The sequence below is a fragment of the Magnolia sinica genome, chromosome 3, assembly GCF_029962835.1.
Source record: "Magnolia sinica isolate HGM2019 chromosome 3, MsV1, whole genome shotgun sequence".
NCBI classification, from domain to species: Eukaryota; Viridiplantae; Streptophyta; class Magnoliopsida; order Magnoliales; family Magnoliaceae; genus Magnolia; species Magnolia sinica.
The window spans coordinates 46,521,616-46,541,727 of record NC_080575.1 but is presented as its reverse complement, the minus strand read 5'-3'; the positions used below and the strand labels follow the sequence as shown (position 1 = coordinate 46,541,727).

At 39.2% G+C, this 20,112-nt stretch overlaps 1 long non-coding RNA gene across 1 annotated transcript; it reads right to left on the bottom strand.

Moving 5' to 3' along the window:
• Positions 1-7,798: 7,798 nt before the first annotated feature.
• LOC131241540 (uncharacterized) lies at positions 7,799-8,556 on the bottom strand. Its single transcript, XR_009169101.1, has 3 exons — positions 8,424-8,556; positions 8,264-8,320; positions 7,799-8,180 (listed from the first exon to the last, which is right to left on the bottom strand). It is a non-coding gene; the product is annotated as an uncharacterized LOC131241540 (long non-coding RNA).
• Positions 8,557-20,112: the final 11,556 nt, after the last annotated feature.

The following is a 20,112-nucleotide window of genomic DNA, read 5'->3' as shown; positions in this document are numbered from 1 at the left end:
ACTAATTTATTACATGTATGTTGATATGTGTAGTCTAGGTGTTTAATAAAATGCCTGATTTAGAAATTACAGGTTGAAATGTATTTAATAAGGGCATTGAGATAGGATTCTCAATTACCATATCCATAGTTATAGTTTCCTACATGTAATCTATCTTACTACTACATAATTCATGAATGAAGTACATATGTATGATAATATGCTTTATATTTTGTTAAAATGCCCAAATGAGATTTATGTTGGTATTGTTTGTTAAATGCTGTTATGAATATCACATGTATCCACATGCAGTATTTGAGTTGGTTTAGGACTACTACATAGTCCAGGCAATCGGTAATGGTTTTGATCAGTGGCCGAACTAGTTTTGCCACAACGGATATGTTCGATGAATCCGAGTCATACGGTGATTATCGACAGTAGTTAGGTCATGAGGAGTGCGTATGCGCTCCATGTCGATTAATTCAACGTGCGCTCATACCAGTCAAACTTGTCAAGTAACCCGATTGGCCTAATGTATGTTCACCATGTATGGACGCTACTACTTGAATCTAAGGTACCACTTAATAGTGAAAAGCCGTTTAACCTTGGTACCATGATCCGCTAAGACTCATGAGCCGGGCATGGTGGTATGAGACACCGTGGTCGAGCTGTCGACCTACGCTGGGGTGACGAGCCTCCCCGTAGTATCCATTGAGCAACCCAAACTTGTGAGCCGAATACGGTAGTATGAGACACTGTATTCAAGCTATCGGCTTACGCTAAGGTGACGAGTCTTTCCCATAGTGACCTCGAGTATAAACTAGGCTTACGCCGAGGTGACGAGCCTCCCGTAGCGACCTGAACTTGCATGTCCAATGTTTTTAAATCAGGGGTGACGTTGCCCTATAACTTGCCTATCGTATGTGATTAACTAGGATTGATGACCCTATATGGATCATCGTTTAGGTAAATGATATAAAGGGAGGTACCTTAGCTTCCCAAACCTGCTGTATGAATAAACCTAATTAAGTATTGGCTAAAACGATCATGCACCGCATTGCATGTGCTTTGGCGAGGAAGTGCACGTGTCCAGAGTGGTGTATGCTGCGATCGTGAGATGATGTCACTAAGGGAGTGCAAGCGAGGGCATGCATCATTATCGCATACCATCCTTGCATTAATAAGAGTACTTAGGATATGATTGCTGTATTGCCTTATCATTATTGCTTGACTGAATTGATAACATATTAACCTTTGCCTTATAGCTCCACTAAGTTGATCACTCACTCCCACTCTGGGACGGTGTTTTAAAACACCAATCAGACTTTGTTTTAGCTGTAGATGATGGCGATGCTTACTAAGGGAAGCCTGAATTCTTCGACGATGAGGAGGATTTCTCCTACATGCAACTATCTGACGGGTCTATGTAGACCTGGAGTTGCGTCGACGGGGCCACAAGGATACGAATTAGTTGGACATCACACTTGTCATTTGTATATTTTGGAACAAGCATGTATATATTCAGCCTGGTGACATGATCATACTCTGGGGATTTATACCCACCCATATACTTTATATATCTACCACAGTCTTCCGCTTGCTTAATTTAGTAATCTCTGGAGTATGATATGGTGATTTAGTGTAATCCTATTCATGTTTCTTGTGCTAATATGGACAACATTTAATCATCAATATTTATGTTACATAAGTGATATGTTGAAACTCGGGAGTTGAGCTTCTACTTGACCTGCGATTTTCGGGGCGCTACAAGGACATAGTCAAATATATCTTTCAGACAGGCATTGGCCTGACTGTGGAAAGAAGAAGAGGGTTGGTTAAGAGCTATATCTACAAATTAGAGGAATTTTAGATAGTATGTGGGTTTCAGTGAGTTACAAAATGGGCTCTATTGCTATTTATATAGGCGATTATGCCCCCCAGTTTGGTGCATTACGAGTAGTTATGGCATGCAATGACACTTTGTGTTTCTGAAAAGTAGGAACGTATAGCCATCATGGCAGTTATTTCAGCTAAGGCAGCGCACGACTCCTCATTTTTTGTGTGCCACATCATAAAGTTGGTTATAAATCACAAAAGTAAGAAAAACGCAAGTAAAAGATAAGAGAGGAAATAAAAGCAAAAGTGGCGCAGTGGCCAATTTCATTAATTGATAAGTGTACAGAAGGAAAGTTAAAATTCAAAAGACAGAAATCTAGTAATCGCGCCCCAAACTTCTCTCGCCTCTTCTTCTTCTTCTTAGCCAAGATAACTTGATGTCTTGAGGCTGCCTGTCTAACCCGTCGATTGCCTTTATTTAATTTTTGGCAAATATTGTCAGGTCCCTGATTACCTTCTTCCTTTGACAGTTATAAAGTTGGTTATAAATCACAAAAGTAAGAAAAACACAAGTAAAAGATGAGAGGAAATAAAAGCAAAAGTGGCGTAGTGGCCAATTTCATTAATTGATAAGTGTATAGAAGGAAAGTTAAAATTCAAAAGACAAAAATCTACTAATCGTGCCCCAAACTTCTCTCGCCTCTTCTTCTTCTTCTTGGCCAAAACAACTTGATGTCTTAAGGTCGCTTGTCTAACCTGGTCGATTGCCTTTATTTAATTTTTGGCAAATATTGTCAAGTCCGTGATTACCTTCTTCCTTTGATCATGCTCAGCTTTCTTCTCCTCAAAATTTATCTTCTACACCATCAATTGTGCTTCTAGACTAACGATTTGTATGCTCATATCCTCCAAGTCTGCCTCATATTTCTTCAGCTCTTCATGTTCGGTCAAGAGCCACTTAACAACGTTACTAACTATAGCTACTCGAAAAGTTTCATTCACTCACTCAGATTTAAGGTGTTCAATCATTTTGTGGAGCTCGTAATTCTCTTTTATCAAATCTAGAAAATCTTTGAGTGTTGGCAGTTTGACTGCAAGGCTCTTATCTGAACGAGAGAATACTTGGTACCGGTTGATCAAGTTGGTAAGCTTCTCAATTGACTCGATCGATGTAGCCTCTGGCACCCCCCGAGTGCACAAGCGCCTAGATTTCTTCTTTGATGTGTTATAGCTTAGTGGAGGGTGCGAGAGACTCGACCATGGGTATGTCACTACTAAAAGCTTGCTGGAGGGAGGAGAGAATGTCTTCAATCAAAAACACATCTTCAGTCATCATGGTAAATAATGAAGAATCATCAACTATCGACGTTAGATCATGAATCAATTTTGAATGAGGAACAGAAATGTCAATCACCTGAACTTCTATCATCGCTTGATTAGAGATGATGACTTCATGTGTGGTGCACGATTGAAGTGGTTCTTCATCATGGGAGGATCCCAAGATTGGAGATAGCTGCCGAGTAGATGTCGGAGTAGATCATGAGGAGAAAGCTCTCCAAGAGCTCTGTGGAGTGGCAGCTAGGGGATGAGTTTTTACTTCATCTTCATCTTCTCTATCTCCTTGGTTGATGATAATTGTAGGTGATTGAGGTTAATCGACTGTATAAACATTCTGTCTCATCGGTCGTTATTTCTTAAATAGGAGGAAGATGGAGACGTTGGTTGCTCACTATCCCTTTAGAGCCAGTGACATGCGCTGCTCTGTTGCTTTGATGACCTTGGCAGCTGGATCAATTTGTTAAAGTGTTGATTTTGGAACAGCTTGCCTTTCCACGACCGATAACTCTTGAGTTACTACGATTAAAGAAATTAAAATTAGAAATAAGCTAACAAAAAGAAAAAGAAATGTGAAAAAAATAGGAATAGATGTAACATCCACTTAATTCCAAATGAACTGCGACGATGGTGAATCGATCGCTTATTAACCGAGAATTTTTAATGATCATTGCCATCGGTCGAGTGGAAGTTGGAAATGGTGGTGGATTGGATTTATAAGGGGCAAGATATTCATTATTAAAAAGAAGATTCAGATCATTCAATTTCTCCCTAGCTTGCCACCATCTGATCTAACATTGATTATAATGTGTGTCTCTGTGATGTTTGAGGCCTTCCTCAAGTTCTATGGCGTAATCTTTAATGGCGAGCCCATACCAGCACTTGGTTTGGAAATATTTTTCAAAGAAAGTTATAGCATCGGCCAAAGAAGTACCTGATATTTGTAATGTCAGTGGGTTGCGCATCTTAGCTGATGATGGCTAACTTGTCGATGTAAGTCATGTGGTTGGATCATCTCAGACAAGAACCAAAATTAGTGCTTCAGGAGCTAGACCGAGAGAATATCCTAGGTCGGAAATCCTTGCGGGAGTAGGAGGGGATTGGAGGACTAAAGTTTGTTGATTAACATGCCCCTTTATCAAAACTTGTATGCGTTTCGGTTTAAGAGTTGTCTCGATTGTTAGAGTTGTTGTTGTTGTTGTTATTTGAGCTGATATATCTCTCGACTTAATTAACCGTTGGCCAGAAGTTGTAGCCGATTGGGGTGCAATTCTTCTCTTTCATTGTAAGTCCATTGAGGAATGAAGGTGATAATCACAACAGAGGTGGCAACTAACTATTTATAATGTCCCTCCCACCATTCAAAAAACGATTTGGAAACTTGGGCAGCTCCAAAGACATGCTTGTCAAATGGAAAGTAGAATGAAAGGAATGGTAGAGTTTGATTTGATCAATGATCGGCCGGGAATAAGGGGGTTGGTTATAAGTCTTTTGAGTGAAGGGGCAAGGAATACATTTGACTAAGATGAATTGCTAAGCAAGCGAATTCAGACAATATGGTTTGATTCCAGCCTTGGCGTTCTTGCTAGTCTCCATTGTGCTGTCATAGGGGAGGTCCCTACCGATGAGGTAACTCTCCCAAGCTTGAAGCATCAGAGAAGTCAACTGCTCATCAGTTTCTTCAAAATCGCCTGTGAACTAAGCTAGGCCGAACTCTTTTAGTAAAAAGGGGGGGAGGGGCGTGAATGTGAGGTAATGCTCGTTAGCATTAAGAGGGAAGAAAAGAGAGTTCATATACATGAAAAAAGTATGGACTTCTTAAGAAAAATGAATATTGTGGTGACCAGAAGAAGTATAAATGATGTGATCAGGGGGAGGATAAGGAACAAGAAATGAATAAAAATACTCATACAACCACATTTGGAGAAGCCATAACAGTCCTCCGTTGTGAAAAAAAACCTTTGGTGGTTAACCCATATATGCCTTTGTATATGTGGTTGAGCACAAATGGTGCACATGATAGTTTTATGCCTTATGCAAGCGCCTCGGTCAATTGAACACATTCGTTGGTGATCTATAGAGCACGTTTACACAGAGTAAATGTTGGCAAATTCATAGTAACAAGAAGGCCTTGTGTGTCTTCATACTTGATCAGGCCTTCATGTTTTCGATAGGCAAGCATGAAATGAGAGTAGGCCTTGTTGGCCTTATTACTAAAATGTCTCTATTCATTGTGGACAAAAAACTACTCCGCCAAAGGGAAGAAGTTGTGTAAGGGCACAGATGTCCAAGATTGTTGAACTCATATGGCCATAGCTGAAGAAGAAGGTGTTGATGGATGAATTCCAGAAGGTCGATGTTCTAGTGAGGAGAGGAAGATATGGTACATAATCATATAACAGTAGCTTGATACATCCGTAGATGCCAGTTTCTCTTTAAGAAACCTCATGCTATGCAGCAACATTGTCAAACCAATTGTGTCATCCTAATAAAGGTTTCACCCAATATCGTGAGGTCTTTAGGGCATTAGAAGGATAGGGGATCGATTGGAATTGAATTAACATATTTTTGTTGGGCAAATTGGGAAGAAGAGGTCCATGAAATGGATTTCATTAACCTCGATTTCAAAAAAGAAGGTTGGGCCAAGACAGTAATAATCACCAAGTGGCGATTTGAAGATTATCTTGTTGGTGAGTTTTTTAGAAAGACCTTCGAATGTATATATCAGATCATCTTGTCAGAAGGTTGGAGAGACAAAGGATGATGAAGTAGCCTTCGCAGGCATGAAAGAGAGTTAGGATTTTGAGAGTAAGGAAATAGGGAAGAAAGCTTGAGAAACGGGGAAATGTGTTGAAATGGGATGTATATCGGTTGAAATTGGGTGCATTAGCGTTATCACAGGAATGACTCTCTGTCCAACAAAGTAAAGCACAACTGTCATTCGGAATTGTCTCAGTCATGCGTGTTAAATGAGGCACGCTCTTACACGCATTGCCATGAGAATAACTCTATCCAAAAAAGGAAAGCACAACTGTCATTCTGAATTGTCTCGATCATTCGTGTTAAATAAGGCATCGCCTCGTGTCCTATAAAACAACCACATTTTTAAGGGGTCACATGTTGCTTTTACCTTTTACCAAAGGTGAAGCAGAGTGGGAGATAATGTTGTACCTTATTGTTTACCATTCCTTCGAGAGCCAATTAAAGATAGACATGTAATTTTATATGAGTTGCGTAGGGAATTTAAAATCTGTAGAGATACCTGAAGAAGATTTTATGGGTATGCAGTTGGCATCCATCGAGTGATGCCACATCATTCATAAGGTAATAATGGCCAAGTAGAACGTCGTTGAGTCAGCAAGGAAGCTTAAAGTGGTTATTTGTACAGGTAACAAGCTAAGAAGGAAAAGACTCTTGGGAGTTTAGTAGTGTTGAAGCGATTATAACAATGATCAAAATATGAGAAGTATCTATATAGTCAGGTTAAGGCTGTGAATAGTAAAGGAGATCAGCACAATAAGGGGTCTTATACCAACCAAGCCAAATTAAATATATCTTTTAATTATTTGTCATTTACATTCTTTAGGGTAATATTTAGAGGTGGGCAAAATGGACCCAATCCGGCGGATCCAACCCAATCCGGCCCGTTCCGGACAGAACCGACGGCCAAGATCAAACCTGATCGGGTCATGATTTTCCAGATCCGATTCTTTTCGGATCAGGTATGGATAGACCTATATCTGGACCGACTCGACCCGGATACCCGAACCGAATGGACCCGACCCGACCCGAACAGACCCGGACCGACGGCGGGCTGGTACTATAAAAAATCTTTTTTACTTTTTACCCTAACATTCCTTACCCTGTTTTTTCTTACTCGACTTTCCCTTTCCCCTCTTTTCTTACCCTAACCCTACCCGAACAACGAACGAGCGCTGCCCGACGTTCTGCTGCCGGTCCGACGGTGATGAACGATCTTCTTCCTCTCCAGTCTCCTCTTCTAGTCTTCTTCTTCAACACCCGTCCGGCCATTCTGTTGCCTGCCCGTCGCCCGACGCTAGTCTCCTCTCCTTCTTCGTGATTGAATCCGGTTTTGGTGAGGATTCTATTTTGAATCTTTGATAGTTTTTGCTTATAAATCCTCTTCTTATTTCTTCTTATTCTAATGAATCCCTGACTATGGAGTGAATCTGATGCATGTGATCTGCCTTATATCCATGTTGTTCATCTGTTTTGACAGATATCCACGTCGTTCATCTGTTTTGACAGCTCCCCTAAAATGAGGCATGTCCAAATCTCGGGTGGACCACACCACAGCAAACAATGGTGGTTCATTCATTTTTCCCTAACATGTTAGGGCTTGATATAAAAAATGAGGCGGATCTAAATCTCAAGTGGACCACACCATAAGGCCCACTGTAATGTTTATTTGAAATCCAACCTATTGATTAGGTCATACAAACATGGATGAAGGGGAAAAAAACAAATATCATCTCCATCCAAAACTTTTGCAGCCCTCACCCTCAGGAAGTTCCTAATGGTGGGTGTTCAATCAACATCGTTTTTTTGTTTTTTTTTTTTTGAAGAATTAAATGATGAATCCACACTCTCAGTAACTTCCTAAACAGTACATTGATACCAACTGAAGGGAAACTATACCTATACCTCTGGGTATAAAGCAAGACAGAGAGCATGCTAGGGGAAAGAAAAACCAATAAAGAAACTTCACTAACACAGAGTCTAGTTCCAGTTAACACTGAAATACTCCACTCTAAGTCACCCTTATATAAGGAAACACACTAAGGAGTGAAACTCCTAGAGAAAGGTTCTAACTTCAAATACTACTATTATAGATGTACTACATTAGTGGCTAAAATACATAGAGCACTCCTTCCTGCATATACAGATAGTTGTCTCTATCAACTCCACCTTAAAATAATCTTCTAGTAGCACTTACCTCACATAAGATCATGTATTCCTCCAGCGTCCACCCTCCTTTCTTGCAGTCTGAATTCAAATACGTGTACCATCTGTTATAATATCATGTTATTTACATTAGCACAAATAGAAAAAAATGGCAATGATATTCAAAACATCCATGTAGTATAGCTACCTTCTCCTGCACTGCCTGCCTGTTTTATCCTTGAATTGTGCTGCAATAGCTGTCCAGCTGCATGTGACAATATAACAGAACATATCAGTTCTTAATTTCTGATTTTCTTGAAAAGGAAAAGGAAATTCTTCTTCTATCTACCAAACAGGTATTATTCTACCTTTCAGTTCCATGGATGGTGATCTACTCTCTAAGCATATCATCCTCCTGCATTTTCAAAACCTCATTAGAAAGGCTTGAAGCAATTAACATCAAAACATTGAAAGAAGAAGAAGACGCTTTCTAGTCAGAGGAATTCTCTTTTGATTGTTGTACTTTTTCTTTCTTTTGTTTTTGTTTTTTTGGTACTATCTCAGCCATGGTAGCAACAGATCAATGGTATGGTTTACTAAACCATGGGCTCACTTGTGAGAACTGAAAAACCCAAGTGTTCAAAGCCTCCAATCAAGGGTCCTATAATGTAATTGAGATGAGATATGTATATCAAACAAGCTTCTCCCTTAAAAGTGTCTATCATAAACTAAACAAGTCATATGTGTTAGACCATATGGTGTTTGGAGGTTTGCTAGCCCTTGCATCCAAAAATGATGCTCAAGTTTGTAAGTTAAAAATTTAACTTTATATGGACTAATGTGTTTATATTTGTTTTGAGATCCAAAAAAATGATAGGGTGTTTGAAAAACTCAATTCTGAGTACTAATTCTTGATGGGTCATGTACAAAGTGAACCATACATGAAGCTTAATTTACTCTTATGTTACACATATATGCCTTGTGTTTTCATATAGAGTTGCATAACTTGCATGTCTAAAGGTGCTTGTAGGGCTAACAATTGTATAATTAACTAATTGTATTACATTGCTTCTTCGCTTTTCTCATTATATAGTTAGCTAAATATGTATTACATTTTTTTCTTCTTAAATTATTATTATGACTTGTTAGCTTATAGTTGTGACTTGTGATTGTTAGTTGTAAGTTAGATAATTAGTTACTCGTTTGAGGATTTCTATGTGGCCATACATATATATAGTGTGTTTTTTATGGCATAGAAATCGCTCAAATTGTCCCTTTTTGGACAGGTCAAGGTTAGATGAATAGTATGCTTTCATATAACCTATTTAAATGTTCATGCCTGATTCGCGGTCCATCTCCTCATTTCTCTCTGGATATATTTCTTTCGTTTCGTATCCAATGCCAAATATCTTTACATTGCTTTAGATATTAGGCATCGAAATGTAACATAAGATGAACTTATCTGGAGAGGCATGAGGAGATGCTGTCGGATTTTTGGCGTGAACGTTTAAATAGGAATATGAAAGTATTACAATCTATCCAACCTTGGATGAGTAACTAATTTAGGATTTAGTATAACTCTGTTAGTATTAGATTGCTAATGCTAATATGATTTAGTATATTTCAACTATCAGATGGAAAGCGAGGGTCTTTCCAATACCTTGTCCCCGACCCCTAGTGGTTGATTAATTACATCACCAATGATCTTTGAAGATGAAGGATTAAGTGTTGAACATGGAGAGGTGCCCGTCGACGTAATTAATACTAGTACCACATAGTCACATGTTGCGGAAAATACGAAAAAGAGGTCGGCAGTGTGGGAAGATTTTAAGGAAGTAACCCTGAAGAACAACCAAGTGAAGATACAATGCAAGCACTGCAAGAGTCAGTACACTAAGCAAGCAGATGGTTCGACCACAACATTAAAGAAACATCTAGCAAAGTGTCTTAAAAAAGTGAGAAGTGGGCTAAGGCAACAAACACTTTCATATTCGCAATCTGCAGGGGGTCCGTCAGTGTCCATCTATAAGTATGACAAAGAGTCGGTGAATGAGTGGACGGCCAGGTTAATTATTTCAAATGAAAGGTCATTTTAGATGGTAGAGAGTCCTGTTTTTGTTGGACTAGTCAAATGCCTTAACCCCATATACGAGAAGGTCTCTCGTACAATAATCAGGAGGGTGTGTATGAAGATGTATGAAGGCGAGAAGGTCAAGTTAAAAGGAGAGTTGGACATGATTTCCCGAATTAGCCTGACATCAGATTTGTGGATGGCATCCAATCAATGAAAGGGGTATATGTCCCTAACTGCTTACTACGTTGATGCTGAATGAAGGCTTTGCAAGAAAATAATAAACTTCCGTTATCTTATGTCGCCTCCTAGTGGTTTGATGATTTCAGACTGCACACACAGATGTCTAATGGAGTGGGGAATTGAGAAGAAGATCTTGACAATTACACTAGACAATGTCTCTGCAAATGATATCGTGATAATAAATTTGTGCAACCAGTTTAAGGCCACCGGTGACTTGTATTTTGGTGGAAAGATATTTCATGTTAGGTGTTGTGCCCACATCCTAAACTTGATTGTACAAGAAGGCCTTAAAACAATCAATCCCACGATCAAAAATATAAGAGAGAGTGTGAAGTACATACAAGGGTCACCTTCACGATTACATGTATGGAATGAGATCATGAAACGGTTGAATTTGTCAACTCAGAAAACGATGAAATTGGATGTCACGACACGTTGGAATTCAACTTTTGAAATGTTGGATTCAGCGATAGATTTGAGACCTGCCTTCTCTTACTATGTGGAGCGTGATAGTGCTTATATTTGGCTGCCTTCTGAAGATGATTGGTCAAGAGTTGAATCAGTTCGTAAGTTCCTTTCTATTTTTTACAACAGCACGAAGAAATTTTCAAGCTGCAAGTATCCAACAACAAATATATTTCTACCTGAACTTTGGAAGGTAAAAGATGCCTTATGCAAAAGCAGTATTGGTTTGAGTGTAGTCTGGTAATGGGTGTTGCGGTCGTTCTTGATCCCCGGTACAAGATGTTTATGGTTGGCTTCATATGTGATAAGTTATATGGTGTGATAGGTGTTGCGGAGGCCAAAAAGATTTCTGGTGCAGCCAGTGAATTGTACAATTTGTATGCGTGTGCCGCAAAAGAACAATCTCCTCATGTGGGTTCTAGTTCTGCTATTGATGAATTGCAAGATGACACCACAGATGATTTCATGTCTTACTATACATAGCTGAAAGAGACTCAAGTATAGATGCATAGATCAGAACTTGAAGAGTATCTCAAGGAGGATATTCTAGTTCTAAACAAAGGCGATGATTTTGACGTTTTGGAGTGGTGGAGGACGAGATCTGGTAAGTTGCAGTACCTTGTACTCTCGTTAATGGCACGCAACATATTATCAATTCCTATTTCAACTGTGGCTTTAGAATCCACTTTCAGTACAAGGAGTAGGGTTGTAAGCAAGTATAGAAGCTCATTTACATCAGAATCAGTTGAAGCACTCATTTGTATTCAGGATTGACTGCGTCCGATGTGGGGGAAAGAGACCTCTATTGATGAGGAGATCAATGAAGAAGAGAGTGACAAGATTGAAGAGACAATGCCTGCAACTACAATATGATTTTGATGCCTTCTAATTTTGTTATATCATGTTATTTGTAATTTTGTTAAAACAGTTACATTAAAGTTTTATGGTTATGTTTTATGGGTGGATGAATATTTCTCTTTTTTCATTACTACTATTCAATTAGTTAATTGCGTTCATTCATAACTTTTTTTTTATCCTAAGCTAACCAGATATACAGTAGATATGTCATCGGAAGATGATGCATCGGCGGATATTTGGGATTATGGAGTCCAAACCTACTCCCAGGATGGAAAGATAAAGTTAAAATATAAGTTGTGTGAAAAATAGTTTGTCAACAAAACAAATTGATTCAAATTACATTTGGCTTGTCGGGGAGGAGACGCCGCACCTTGTAGCAAAGCTTCTCAGGAGGTCCGATATTTATTTTGAGTCATTCTTGATTCTAATACAAAGACTTCCCACACTCCTCACCCTGCAACTACAACCAATACAATAACCAAAGAATATATAGAAGTAGGCCTATTATAAATGAAGAAGGGTTTAACAGAGGAACTGCAACTGCCTCTAGCTCTAGTTCCAGGCCTTCCCACAATTAGTAGAGAAGAAGAACAAGAGAGAATTTTAAGGGAGCAAGAAGAACGGGATTATAAAGAGGCCGTTAAAGAAAGTATGCAAATGACATACAAATCAAAAGTACCAGACAACAACATTCACCTCCAAGACAACATAATGTTGAAGCAGGCACAAGTAAACCATCAAAGTTTATTAAAAGTCTTGCAGCATTTTATTGGCTATGGGGAATCCCGTACAAATCGGGTCATAAAAAGCGTCTGAAAAAACTTCTTACATCTGGGAATGAGGACGATAGGAAGGGATCCCCACCATCCGATTCAGCAAAGGTGAACGACCATTTTTTTGACACATCTAGCTCGGAGTCGTCTAAGAGTTCTCATGTAATTGAATCAGTAAAAAGAGAACCGAAGGATGAATCTGGCGACGAAGGTGGAGGTGGAGGAGGGGGTTACTATTACGGACAAGGTTCATTTAGTTACATGCCACAAAGGCATTCATCAAAGAAAGAGTATTGAATGTATGAAAGTTTTACCTAATCTATATGTCAGTATGTTCATGTTAAGTTTTTTTACTTTTTATTTTGGACATGATGTTGAACATGGTTTATGTCAGTATGTGCATGTTACCTAATCTTTTTCTTTTTCTTTCTTTGGTTCTAGTTCTTTATTATTTTTTAAATTTTAGCTTAAAGTGTGTTTGATACCAAATTTCATGAAATTCTGTACCAAATTAGACTGATTAGTCATGAAATTTCATGGTATTTGCCGCAACCATAACAATTTTTTATCCATACTTCTTAACATCTTGGTTGCATTAAATATCATGTCTAATGTGGCACAAAATATCATGATATTTTCATGAAATAATGGTGCAATCTAACACATTATCTCAATAACTTTTGTTTTGTGGGCTATTGATGGTGATTTTCAAGGTAGCCACCATCAGCTTTCACCAATTTGGTAGATCTTACTGTTCATGACCTATAGATCTTACTGTCTCTGGTATAAAAACAATCAAAGCTTAAAATCATTTGATGGTTATGATTTGAATAAAGAGAGTTGCTTCCAATATTCCACATTACTAGATGGTTATGATCATTTGATGAGAGTCATCTTTAGGCTTTGTGCAATCTAGGATAGACCTTCCTATCAAAGGTTTCGTTTGTGAAGGTGGCCCACATTGGCACCATTAGGAATTCACACAGGAATGCCGTGAGAAGAATTCTTAATGGATTCTCTCCTTAACAAGAGATATCATGTCTTCTCTATCTTCCCCAGTGATATGAATAATCTCTCCTTAACAAGAGATATCATGTTATATCTATCTTCCTCGATGATTTGAGAAGTTAGTGGTATGGCTAGCTGACACGGATGAGGCAATTCTAACCATCCAATTGGTGGGCTACAAATGCACGAGTAAATAGAACAGGCCCTTTTTTTTTTAGCTGCCGTGAGAAGTTTTCATGGAAAGATTCATTTCTTTGAAATATGGTCTGTTTGCAAACACGGAAAAGGAAAGAAGAAAATGTAATAATTATCTAGTTGTCATTTCCAAGAGCATTATTGTGCTATTTTGATAGCAAAGAAAAAAGTGATTTCACCGAACAATCATTGTGCCTTTCTATAGATTATCTGGCATGAGGAGATGACCAACGTTGGGAAGAGGATTAGCCCATCAACCGTCATAACTCCTAGTCACATCAAAGCTTGCTAAGATTGGACCTATGAAGCTGTTTTCTTTCTATCTTTCCAAAAGCTCTTAATAGCTATTTGCCGAGTGCTATGTGTGGATGGAACTCCCAATAGCTATTTGCCCAGTGCTATGTATTTCTCTGCGTGGATCTAATAGTCTTTGCAATTTATGAATGTCTCTCTACTATACCATGCTGTTTCAATGCTCATTGCCTGATAATCTGTTGATAAAAAATGTTTATATATCTAATTGTGCAAAACAGGACCATACATCTCACAATGTGAAGCACCCGAGTTGGTTGGGATTCGGATCCTCAAATCCTTTTCACCAAACATCCTAATCAAAACACACTTTCTTTTGGGTAGATCTTACTGTTCATGATTCAAATCCTCCAATTCCCTCAGAAAATAATGATCATGGTTTTGGGCTAAACCACGACCTATAAATTTGGTTTTGTATTGTTTAATTTTTCAGACTTGCTAGAGTTAATTTGGGGGGCTTGAGATCCAAATGATATCTCACTTCAACTAAGCACTTGTGAGAAGTATTTTGTTTTGGGATTTTTTCCAAAACCCTCAAACCTACAAGAATCTCAGGATCTCCTTTATCAGTTGATGAGTTTCCTTTCCTCCTCCTGCTACATGTCTATAGGTAAATGGAGAGTTGTTTCAGCATACCATTTATACTTGAGTACATTATGAAACAAATGCTTCCCCACACCTGAATCTATTGTCGCTCGACCTCACACTTCATGCAACTATAATTGGACCCTGTGCATGGCTCATTGCATTGATTCAAGTTGAAAGAAGAGCTGCAATGTCCCTCTCTCTTCCTCAGATTCAACAAGAAAAAGCGATGACATATCAAGGTACAAAATCTCTCTCTCTCTCTCTCTCTCTCTCTCTCTCTCTCTCTCTCCCCGCTTTTTTATTTTCTTGTTATGGATCCGAACCTGGGCCAATCCGATCCGACTCGGTTTTCCTAACCGAGTCGGACTCGAATTGGTCCAGGGCAACATGGGTTAGGGTCGGATTGGGTCAGAGGGCTAGGACTCGGTCCCGGATCTGATTGAGTTCGGGTCAGGCCATGCAGGACTCGGACCTGGTCGAGTTGGGCCCAATCCGATTCGACTCGGTCCGATGCCCAGCTCTAGTAATATTTATCTTTATTTGTCATTTTACATTCTATAGTGTAATCCGTAATAATAATCAAATAATTGTTAACTTTAGTTGTAATTCGAGTTTACGCTCATACACTGGATTTAGTTCGAGTATTAAGACAAATTCTCTATCCAGAGAGACGTTTTGCAATTGTTCTCTATGACCAAGTATAAGAATTTCATTTTTGTTTTATCTGTATTGTAGAAAAAAAGTCATTTCATATGGAAGGCAGATGTGTAACTCATTTTCAAAAGATGAACCCTACTCTCTGACAATTGCTTGATTATCTTAAATAACGATGTGCAAGTGGTTGAATAGGCGACCATGATCTTATTAGATCTCGGTTATATACGGTTGATTTCCGACATATCTGCCTATGATAGTGCTTGGGGTCGTAGTTATTCAGTTTGAATTGAGCATCATACTCGCACTAATCACATGTCCGAAATTGAAATAATAATGGCAACAATTTAACGGTGAATAAACGTTGAAAATAACATCAACATTTTGATGGTGAATAAAGATTAAATTCCGCACAGGTAAGATTTTAATGGTAGGGTGGTCGCTATTTCCTGTTGTGTAATTCACTTGAGATGATCATTTTCTTGCAGTGTAATCCACTTGAGATTTGAATCTGCCTGATTTTTCGGAAAAATAGATGCACGGCGTGGATGAAACACATACATCACGGTGGTCCCACCCATCGAGTAGCCACCTTCCTTCTGGCAGTGACAGTACGCAATCCGCGTCCCCGCCCCGCCAGGAAACCTCTCTTCGGTTTTGTTTGCATGCCGCATGTTCAAGCCATCATGCGTGCGAGCTGTTCGGGGCCAACCGGCAATCTTTACATGGATTTTAAACCGTGGATTTGGTAATTCACGTCATGTTCACTGTACATCTTAATAATTATCCCGATTCAAAATCGAGGTGAGATACATCACAAGGAGTAATGCATAATCATGTCTAAAACCTATATAAAACCTGTATAGTCACATTTCTGTGGCCCACCTTAGCTTTATAATGGCCATGTTTTGAAGTGTCGTGTCATCCATTGGTTCTCACTTAATGAATTGGTTGAATAATAGATACAAAACAGGTGAACGTCATATTCCATTCTAAGTCCTCCACAGTTCAGCTTAGGGCCTGTTTGGCCAGGCGAATCCCATGGGATTAGGAGGGATGGGATGAATTTTAAGGTAATGATTGTGGTGTCAGTGGATTGGTTTGAGATCCATGGGATTGCTATATTCCGGGATAAGTTCACTGGGTCTGTTTGGCACGCCCCGGCATATCCCGGGATTTTACCTTCCAATCCGTCCAACCAAGGGATGGGATCAATTTTAAGGTAATGATGGTGGTGTCAGTGGATTGTTTTAAGATCCATGGGATTGCTTGTATACCAGGACAAGTTCACCGGGTCTGTTTGGCTTGTCATGTATATCCTGGGATATTGCAATCCTATCCCTCGTGATACCGTGGGATCGGTCCGGCCAAACAGGCCCTTAGTGTGGTCCTCCTGAGTGATCAATCAGCATGGATTCTGGTATCTTATCCTAACATCTCTGACTCACCAAAATCACGGGATTAATGTGTTCATCAAGGTGGGCCCCACACAGCTGGAATTCTAGGTAGCTTAAAGTGCCTTAAACACGTGTACAAAACCTCGTCCTCACGTCACGTATCTTCTGACGTGGATTAGAATACAATTGAGTTTTAAGTTTTTGCACTTGGGCCATGGTTCACTCATTCCAACTACTGTTGATGTGATGAGAAGAGGGAAAGATCTGGCCTTAGAATATTTAACCTTTTTTTTCTTCTTTTTTTTTTTTTCTTTTTTCTTTTTCCATTTGAATGTGAACGATGTTACAAACCATTTATTAGTTGGCTTGCCTATTGAAGGGATTAAGAGTTCTCATCCAGAAGATTTTGGTGGATGGGCTATCCAGTGTGAGGCCCATCCATAAATGGTTGGGATAACTGAAATACGGTTCTACTTGTATGAAAGGTAAAGCTCGATACTAATCAGTATCTTTGAAAACATTCAATATCACCACTATATAATTCCTTTCTTCACTGGACCACGTGGTGTTGCCTGGATCACCCTTGGAGGTCACGCGGTGATGTGTTAGGCGCTGTGAGGCTCACTGTGATATATGGGCTTTATATGGATGCCAGGCCGCACATTCATTTTGCCACCTTACTTTGGATTAGGAATCCAAAATTGAAACATATCCGAAGCTCAAGTGGACCACACTGCAGGAAACAGGGAGATAATAACACCCATTCTTGAAAGCTCCGAAGGCCACATTAATATTTATTTGCCATCTAACCTGTTGATAGGGGAACACGGACCTAGATGAAGGAAAAACCACAAATATCAGCATTATCCAAAATTTTTATGGTGTGTGTTCAATCACCGATATTTTTCAGTGGTGTGGTCCACTTGAGCTTCAAATCTGCTTATTTTTGGGTTCATGTCTTAAAGTGATATAGAAAAACGGCCCGCATATAAAACAAATATATCACAGTCAGCCCCATGTGGTAACACCAACGCTGGGGTGGTGTGGCAACACCCACACCACCTGATCCGCGTCTATGTACCTACCAGGTATGTATTGGAAAAAAAAAGAGGCATCATAAGTGCCTTACAACGGACCGAAAAATGTGTCATAACTGGCATGCTACGGGATGCGGACAGTGCGTTCGCAAGGACGCTCCTGATGGTACTCTTTAGGCCCACCTTGATATATATGTTTCATTAAACTCATTCATCCATTTTGGATCATTATTTCAGCACACGAACCCATGGAGGAAGCAGATCGAAATTTCATGTGAACCCACCACAGAAAAACAAGGATGATTAATTGCCCACCATTGAAATTTTCATAGGGCCCACTGTAATATTTATTTTCCATCCAACCTATTGATTAGTCCTTACGAAACTTCCATGAAGGCAATCATAAAGATCGGTTTGAGCTAAAACTTTTGTGGCTGTTTTTAATTGTAGGCCTTTAATCACCATTGTTTTATATGGTGTAATTCACTTAAGATATTTATATATCTTATTTTTGCGCTCCTTAGAATGAGCTGTAAAATTGGACGAAGGGCATGGATAAAATACATACATACATCATGGTGGGCCCACATAGCATAGTCAGCAGCGAGTAGCTAGTATGCAATCGCACCATATGCACGTACGCATCCGCAGCAAAGACGTGGCAGACATACCCATCGATATTAACACTGATAGGGTGATGTTAACCTTTGGATCTAAGTAACTTTGATTGGACGCTTCCAACTGCCAGACTATTGGGTCCTATTCATGGCTTATCGGTAGTCTTACAAGAGTCTTACATTTAAAGGGCTGTTTATTTTTCTAAATATACCATAAATAAGCTATAAATGAGTACTTGACTTTTAAGGCTCAGCCTTCAAAATCCTAGCCTAAATTGTTGTAATTGGATGGAAATTGGGTGGTAGAATTTAAGGATCCCATTATCATGCATGTGTCTGATCCACACCATCTATTTGCTGACTCATTTTATAGAATGAGTCAAAAAAAAAAAAAAAAAAAAAAAGGAAGGAAGGAAGAAATAAAAAAAAGGTAGATAAAAGGCTTAAGTAGACCACATCACTAGAAACATGTGGAATAAAATGCTTACAGTTAATAGTTGAAATGAGCCTAGGGCTCACATGAGTATATATCTGTCATCCAAACCATTCATAATGTCATACAAATAGAAATGAAGGGAAAACACAAAAAAAAAAAAAATAGTTTAATAAGAAACTTCTAATAACCCCATGGAAAAAATGAATTCCCTTGCTTCGGGTGGTGACAGATAATATGAGGGGGGAAAATAAATAGATGGAACAAATAATTACATACATGATAATGGGCCCACTGAAATACTCTCCTATCCTTTATTTCAATCCACTGTCAACATAAGTCACTCGTTAAGTGGTGGCTGTGCAACCTATGTTAAATAATAATTGCCTATTTATATTTCATTTATGATTAAAGATAGATGGTCTTGGTTAGGGCTATATTGGGATACATCATGTGTTTCATCCAAGCTGTCCATCCATTTTAAAAGATTAATTTAAGACTTGGGCTCAAAGACGAGGCAGATTGAAGGCCCAAGTAAACCGCACCACAGGAATCAGTGGAGAGATTGACCTCCATCATTGGAACCTGGCTAGGCCCACAGTGAAGTTTATTTTCCATCCAAACTGTTCATAAGGTCACGTAGAGCTGGATGGGAAAGCATAAATATCTGATTGATCGAAAACTTTTGTGGCCCCAAGAGGTCTTGGGCGGTCGGCATTCAATCTTCACTATTTCCTGTGGTGTGGTCTACTCCAGCTTTTTATCTGCTTCCTTCATGGGCTGTGGTGTGGTCCACTCCAGCCTTTTATCTGCTTCCTTCATGGGCTCATTCTCTAAAATGATATTTTCAAAATATATGGACGACTTAGATGAAACAAATATATCACGGTGGGCTCCCCAGAGCCCCTGACAGGACCATCCCCGTACAGCTGGCAATCAAATGCAAAAGGAAGAAAAATCATAAATGGCCCAGAATTCGAAGGCATGTGTGCATTGATTGGTCCGTCAAGATCATCCCGTCCATTTAAAATTAAAACCATTCAACATCAATAATTGGGTCCACAACTTTAAACGGTTAGGATGAATGCATGACTACAGATGAGTTCAAGCGGAGGATCCCACAAGTCTGGTGGATGAGTTAGTACATCATGCATAACTCTGCATGTTCCCCGTCGTCAATTGCAGAATGGGACCTACGAATAGATGATCAGAACCGTCCATCTTTTGCCTGATATGGTCAGTGGGCTATGGTTAGGAAGATACTCTGGTCGGAGACCCGAACATCAATTCGCGTCACTCAAATGGACGGTTTGAAACACAAGGATTAAACAGACAACACTCGAAGGAATATAAGGATATAATCCCATTAAAAAAGTCGAGTTCATCTCTTCGGGGAGATCATTTAA